This window comes from Lipotes vexillifer, unplaced genomic scaffold (assembly GCF_000442215.2).
Source record: "Lipotes vexillifer unplaced genomic scaffold, Lipotes_vexillifer_v1.1 scaffold1318, whole genome shotgun sequence".
NCBI classification, from domain to species: domain Eukaryota; kingdom Metazoa; phylum Chordata; class Mammalia; order Artiodactyla; family Lipotidae; genus Lipotes; species Lipotes vexillifer.
Window position 1 is genome coordinate 424653 of NW_006772582.1, and position 7675 is coordinate 432327.

The following is a 7675-nucleotide window of genomic DNA, read 5'->3' on the forward strand; positions in this document are numbered from 1 at the left end:
TTAACATGAGTGTTTATAATGGAAAAAGTATAGTTATTAATGAATAATTCATTTAGCATTTAGTCAAATCCAAGACTAAGCAAAGGGATAACGCTACTTCTGATTATTTAAAGCATTGATTCCCCATTGAGGGACCCAGAGTCCGTGAGATTTCCTTGGGACCAAAAGGTACTAAGATGGTTTGGGAAAAGATTAAAAACATAAGGGCTATGAGGTTACAAGTACAACTAAACCATCTCTATTTTCTGCTGTAAGAATATAAAATAGCAAATATAATTGTTTGAAAATAAAATTAGCATAATTACTATTCCTGAAAATATAAACAAAGTTGCTTTAATAGTTCCCCAGCCCCTCCCCCTCAGAAGTGACAGTTCTCTTTTTATTCACATCAAGGAGGCACTTTAAGGTCACTTTTCTAATAACCACCAAGAAAAAATTATCTGAAAAATTAAAGGTCCCGTACTTGAACCCTGAAGGATCCTATATAGTTATGAATTAAAGCAACCAATTAAGAGTATATGGGTTGAGAAAGAATTTCTCAAAGAGTATGTGGGTTGGTGTGTGTTAACTCTATGAAAATGTTAAAAGGTTTAAAAATTAAAGCATTGGTTTCAACTTTAGAATAATATCTTCATAATTGATGGAATGATTTTCTGTTTGTAACATGGAAAAAGTGTTATTAGAAAACAAGATTCTCTTAAACATTTATTTTTAAAGCATAAAAGAGTTTGCTTCTTTTATTTTAGTGATGAATAACTCATTATCCTTTGCAGAATCTGTAACATTGGTAAAGATCTCCAGGTATTTACTTGTTGAAGTTTAAAATGGTTTATAGGTATTGTTCCTTATTTAAAGAGAGGGATCAAAAGCAAGGTAATTCACCTTTGGGAAGAGTTTTGCTGAAATTTAGGCTAAACAATATTAATAATTTTCCATCCTTAATCAAGGAGTTTCCCGTGTTGGCGCTTTCTGGTAAATTGTTTTCCAAACTTTACCTTCTTTGGAATATCCCTTGTGAGAAATTGCATAGTCTTACTGAGGCCAGTGGCATCTACCAATAAATAAAAGCTTATTGGTAATGAATTAGTGCTGCTACAGTGAGGTTAGTTTGCAATGTGAATATAAAGAAAATACTCATTTAAGTGGAATATACAGTTCCTTCTTTAGTGTTGACTTTTTTCTAAGATTGAATAGGCATTGTCCTTTCATTTTACCCCTTTATACTTAGTTTCTGTGTTATTCTATTCCAAGTATTCATTGTTCCCAGGAAATACTAGGAGTAAAGAAAAGAGAAAGTAATCCCTAAGAAAAGTGTTCATAGTATTTAAAAGCTAGAGTCACTTAAAGTGTAAAATTGGAGGGAAAGTGCTTTTGTTGGTTTTAGTCTTTATCAGAATAATGGTATAAATCTGATTACTTTATTTAATCTGATTAGAGGCCAAGTGTCTTTATCTGAGATGGAAATATTCAGTATTTTATTTTTCTTAGAACACATGATTCTGTAGGATAATACCCTTCTTCAGGATTTTATTTATGATTTGTTGTGGATTTGATGAAGTTGTTGCCTAGAGGCGGCAAATATAAAAGAAGAAATAGAGAAGAGAAAGGTGGTGGCTGATTATTTTGCTTGCTTATAACAAAAATCAATCTAATAGAAATGAGATAAATAAGTCATTCTGAAAACTAAATCCCTGTTTATTTAACCTTTAAAAGAGCCTTTGAGAAAGAATAATAAGACCTAATTCTGCCAGTGTGTGGCCTGACCCTGAGCAAATCATTTCACTTTTTTTGGGTGGTTTCCTTATATGAAACATGAACAAGATTGTACTAGAAGCTAGGATTTCCTCCTACTCTAAATTTCTTAAATTCTGTATTAACAGAATGTGAAAGAAAAAAATAGAATAATAATACCCGGATTAGAAAGTATGAGTAAGGGATTCTCTTTATATTAAAAACAACTATAATAATGCACCAACCTGTGATGATGCCCAAAAGAACATGCAGAAGTGTCAGTTTTATAACACATATGTATCTCTCTAGCCACACAATAAAATTTTTTTCCTAGTCCTAAGACCAAATTGTTATATACTTACTATATAACTATCCTATGCTTTAATTTTTTTAAGAAATATTTTCATTATCTATATGAAGTCTCATTCTTTGGAAGTAGCATCACGTGTTTTATACACACTGTAATCATTTTCTATATTGCACATGACAAAAGAATTTTTAAAGTTAACATCACTTTCTGAAATGCCATTGTTCCTGAAATAACCATAAATTACATTGCTAAACAATACACTGCAACTGTCATTGCATTGGTCCCCGAGAATCAGGTCCTTCCTTTGACCCCAATTTCCTTGGTCCTATTGAAGATCCTATCACGACATTTAACAAAAAAATCAAGAACGCTGAACTCCAAACAATATAGTTTTGCTATAGAGGACCCTACTAGGGTGTGCAAAGATAAAACAATGAGTTTGTTTATTTCTTTGTTTTTAGCCCTGAGAAACTATAGAGGTTGATGATTAGAGGGGAGGAAAAGCATCACACGGGTTTTTGTCTCAGAGGCGTTTATTTTGGCATCCCAGTCCTCCAAGTCATTGGTGCCACCACCACTGTCAACAGGGGACTTTAAAAGAGTGACACCTTTCTCCCTAAACCTGTCTTTTGGATGCCCATTTCTTTATCAAAGACAGTGTTTACGGACAAGGAAAGCATATTTTGAAGTGCGTGTATACGTGTGTTTTGTCAATTTCAAAAAATAATAATAATAATAATAATAATAATATCTGTGCACATAAAATTTGATTGCAGAAACGTTTAATAAAACAGTCTTTAGCCTGGTGGTGGTTCACACTAGCCATCTGATCAACAAATTCTATAGAGTGAATTGGCTGTTGTAGAAGTTTTTTTCCTCTCTTCTCTTTCTCCTCAAATAGCAGATCGATTTTAGGTTCTTGATTGCTTCTTCAGTGTAGTTTGAAATCTAAGGGGGATGGGAAGGAATAATTTAGTTTGGCAGTTCTTTACCCTGGCCATTTTGTAGAAATTTTCCTCAGTTTCCCATTTCAAACACTCCAAGCAACCTTACCAAAAGAACACACCTAAGTGACAAAATTACCCAGCAAATAAAACAACAGAATCATGAGATAATGACTTAGGAATACAAGACACCTAGTGTGTATCACACCTAGTGTGATAACTTTACTTATCATTTGCTAATTTACTTCAGAAACTGTATTTTATTTCTAGGTCCTTCAGACTAGCAGTGTGATTTATACCAATGATTGTCAGTCTAGAAATTTCAATAGGGTAAAATAGTCTGAAGGTTCAGTTGAGTTATTATGGGATTTTATCTATCACTGTTGAGTAAATTCCCCCAAAAGGGTAAACCATGCTATCATCAGGAGTAAAAATAGAATTCTAAAACTCCATCACTCATAAATAACCTCCGTCCCTGTTTTTTCCTCCCTTCTGTACACTGTACCCTGTTGAAAGTGGTTGAGAACACTAATTTCTCCCACTACTACCGTAGCCCCACTCCATCCTATTTATTTCTTCAGATGACTATTGAAACACTATAAAGAAAGACTAAAGCTGATCTTTGAAAATGTATAAACTGCCCTATGAACTACACTTTGGACTCTTAAGAAAGGGCTCCTGCTTCACTTTACTTAACTAATTTCAACACTCTTAGCCTTGCTTCTGTATAACAGTTTAAGATGAGTAGAAAACATTTCGCTTGGGATGATATGGCTTAAAAGGGCAGTTACTCCTACTTTTCAGTACATAGTAGGTCTTCAGAAAATATTTTGACTAGCGTGATTGACAGGTCATTTCAGAAATGAATTTAGCCTCTAGGAAAATTGCACCATGACCATTTTTAAATAGAAGGTGGTAACAAAAGGAAGAGTCAGTCGAGATTTACCAGTACTAATAACTATTACTTATTGAATACCTACCATGTTCTAGGCTTTGTTGGACCCCTTATATCTACTATTTCTAATCTTCGTATTATCCCCATTTTAATGTACTTTTCCAGAGGTTCAGAAATTGGTTCAGTGTTTCAGAATATAACATATTTGAATCCTTACTGACACCAAGCCAAAGATTGTGCTCAGTTAGACCAGACTGCCTCTAAGACTCACTCTGAAATTTAACTCCCAACTAATAAAGCACAGTCTACCCCAGCCACCACTGTAAATAAATCTGCCTCTGATTACTGGGATGTATGGTGCTAATAAATCCAACTTATTTGATTTTTAGTATAGCTTACAAATTGAACCTCTAATCCCAACCAACTATTTCAAGTAAGTGTGAATAATTTTTTTTTTTTTTTTTTTTGCGATACGTGGGCCTCTCACTGTTGTGGCCTCTCCTGTTGCAGAGCACAGGCTCCAGACGTGCAGGCTCAGCGGCCATGGCTCACGGGCCCAGCCGCCCCACGCGGCATGTGGGATCTTCCCGGACCGGGGCACGAACCCGTGTCTCCTGCATCGGCAGGCGGACTGTCAACCACTGTGCCACCAGGGAAGCCCCAAGTGTGAATAATTTTTTAAAGGGATCAGATGATGAGAATATAGATGATTATCCCAATTCTACCCTAAGGGCATAGAAGAGACAAATTACTGTTCACCGTGGGTCTACAAGTTAATTTTTCATGAAGCGAAGTCAACTGGTTATGTTAAAAAAAATCTTATCAATATAGGTGAGAATTTTACTGGGTGATTTTTTTTTTTTTTGCAACTTTTTCTGCCATCCTACTCCTTCTGCGTTATTCCATTCATTTTCATATTTTAATTACCACGTTTCCTCTTTTTTTTCTTTCGTTACCTCCAGAGGGATAAATTGTGATGACTATCCTGTTTACAGATCCACATTTTTTCTCCATTACTCTAGGGCTGTGGATTTCAAACTGTGGGGAATTAAGAATCAGCTAGAGGGTTTGTTAAACCAGATTGCTGGCCCCTACCCCCAGAGTTTCTGTTCCTTAGTTATGGGGAATGAAGAGAGGATCAAGAATTTTTGTTTCTGATACATTCCCAGGTGACCCCATGCTGCTGATCTGGGGACCACACTTTAAGAACCAATACGTTAGGCTGATGTGATTTTACCTTAGCTACAAAAGATAGTAAAGCAGAAACTTGGGTCAAAACAACTGTCGCATCTTGGTAGGAAAAAGATTCAGTGCTACTCATTCTGCTTTGAGAAATTTACAAATCTTAAAACAAGCAACTTTTTTTTTATAAATTGACTAGAGGTTAGGTAAAGAATTATTTTCCTCTCTTTTTTACCCTTTCATTACATTTAATAACTCTTATTAGTTCCCTCTGATTTTTTTACAGCTATCTTGAGATAATTCTGATAGGAATTAACAATTATGAATCCTTATATGAAAAGTTTAGCTTTCAAATTTATGGAGACTGAAGCATATTTTTAATTTATTAAATAACTGTGTACAAGCCTTACTAAAGGAAAGTGAATAATTTCTATACTCAAGAATTGTTAATACAAGTTTTAGTGAATATTAAGTATTAGGACTTGAAGGGACCTTGGAATTAGTTTAGCCCCTTAAATTTACATTTTGTGACATACTCCATGTAGCTCAAATGATTCATAATTACTAAAATAGGCTAAGTAAACAGAAAATAAAGGTTAAAGCTTAAAATGCTGCTTGGCTCTTAAGATATATGTGGATAGAAATACATACATTTCTTTTAAAAGCATGTAATATTTTCACCGTCTTCCTGTGTCCTATCTATATGCATAGGATAGAGGAATTATATATATACTATGGTATATTTATGGTACTTTTTTCAAATTAACAGTTGGACCCATTGATTTAAATTTAGAGATACTTCACCTACTCATTGAGAATATTATTTGAAAACATAACTAACATATTTAAGAATAATTTATGTTTGCCAACCTGAAGAGATTCTATAATTAATATGTTGATCATAATTAACAAAACCATATTTTAGATATAAATCTGTATAATTAATATATATGACTATACATAGCCACTTAACAGCTATCATTTTAGTGGATCACATCCTATCAGAAACACAAAATTAACTCACATATAGACACTTGGCAGTTCTGCAAGTTCATTAACTTCTATTTCCAGCTTCAGTGATTAGTGCTCCAAAAACAAATGAATTCCTAATTTTGAAAAAGATTCACTGCTCACGTAACAGAGATACTCACCAACTCAAAAGGATCATTAGAGGTGGTGTAACTTTTTTTTAATATTCTCTATCCTGTTTGTATTATAATAACAATTAAAATTTTAGGTTTAAAATATTTGTCTTAGAATTATAATCTGAGTAGGCTTCAGACAAAATAGAGATTTATAGAAGATTTCACCTCAATATGAGGACAAACTTCAAGAAGTAATGTTACTCCCACCCTTGTTATTGGAATTATTTAAGGCAGAGACTAGACACACACTTAATGTAGGATGTGTAAAGGGAATTAATAAATGAGAAAAAAAAATTGGTTTGTTATTACTTTGAAAATTCTTTTCAACTCAGAGAGAATTTCTTAGGAATAATACTTAGAACTTTTGCATTCAGGTCTTCTGTTAATTTACCAGGTTTGATAAAGAAGTGTGATTTCAATTTTTCTAGTATTATTCTGAAAAGAGAAAAAGTTTATCACTTCCTCGCACCCCTTGTTATTGCAAAACAACATAAGAACCAGTTTTCAAATTTTCATGAGCTTTACTACTTAAATGAATTAGTTAAGACAAGTTCCATGAAATTTGCCCTAGAAAATGAAGTATAACATATAATTTTTATAAGAAATGTTTCACTTTTAATCATTCTTTTCAGAAAGGATTATATGAAGGAATAAGTTTAGTATTTATGTTGCTGTTTCAAAAGTACCTTCTACAGGTTTATTTGGAAAGACGTAAGTGATAGTATGGTAAATTGGAAAACCAAATTATTGGATATTATCCAATGAAGGTTTTCTTCATAAAAATCCGGAATAAATTCTCTTTAAAGGTTGAAGTGAAAAAACAGTATTTTCACTCTATTTTTTTCTTGCACTACGAATTTAAGATGGAAAGAAACCATAAAGTTTACTAATTTCATCTCAGATAATCTGTATTAGAGGTCAGGTTTCCAAGTAAATTGATTACTGTTGCAAACAATACGTGATTCTCTCCTGGAGAGTTTCAAGGCTTTGTAAAAGACAGAAGGATAGCTGTGGCAATAATATCTAAATTCAGGGATCTAGTGTGAATCAGTATGAAACTCAGTTCTCAGTTGGAGAGTCCACTTTTTTCTTGTCATTTCTTCAGTAATTTCTGCTTTCTATGATTCTGTAACATTTCCAAATTTCAAAAGGACAACTAATAATACCTCCAAGAAAGAGACCTGAGTACGTTGAAATATATTACACCAAAGTCTATAAACTATATCTGTATTATACATTTCTAAATATTTAGCTAAGTAAATTTTACTCCTCTACAGAAATATTGTGTGTGTGTGTGTGTATAAAATTGTGAAGAGAGACCAGTTCTTTCTGCATCCCCTTACATACCCTGGAGAAGTAACAACCAATTTGTTTCATCTTGTTTGTTACTACAGTTGATTGGCTGCCCTAAAGTGCGGTGTTGAGAATTTGAAATCTGCATCTAGAGGGAAAGAGAGAAGAACAGCAT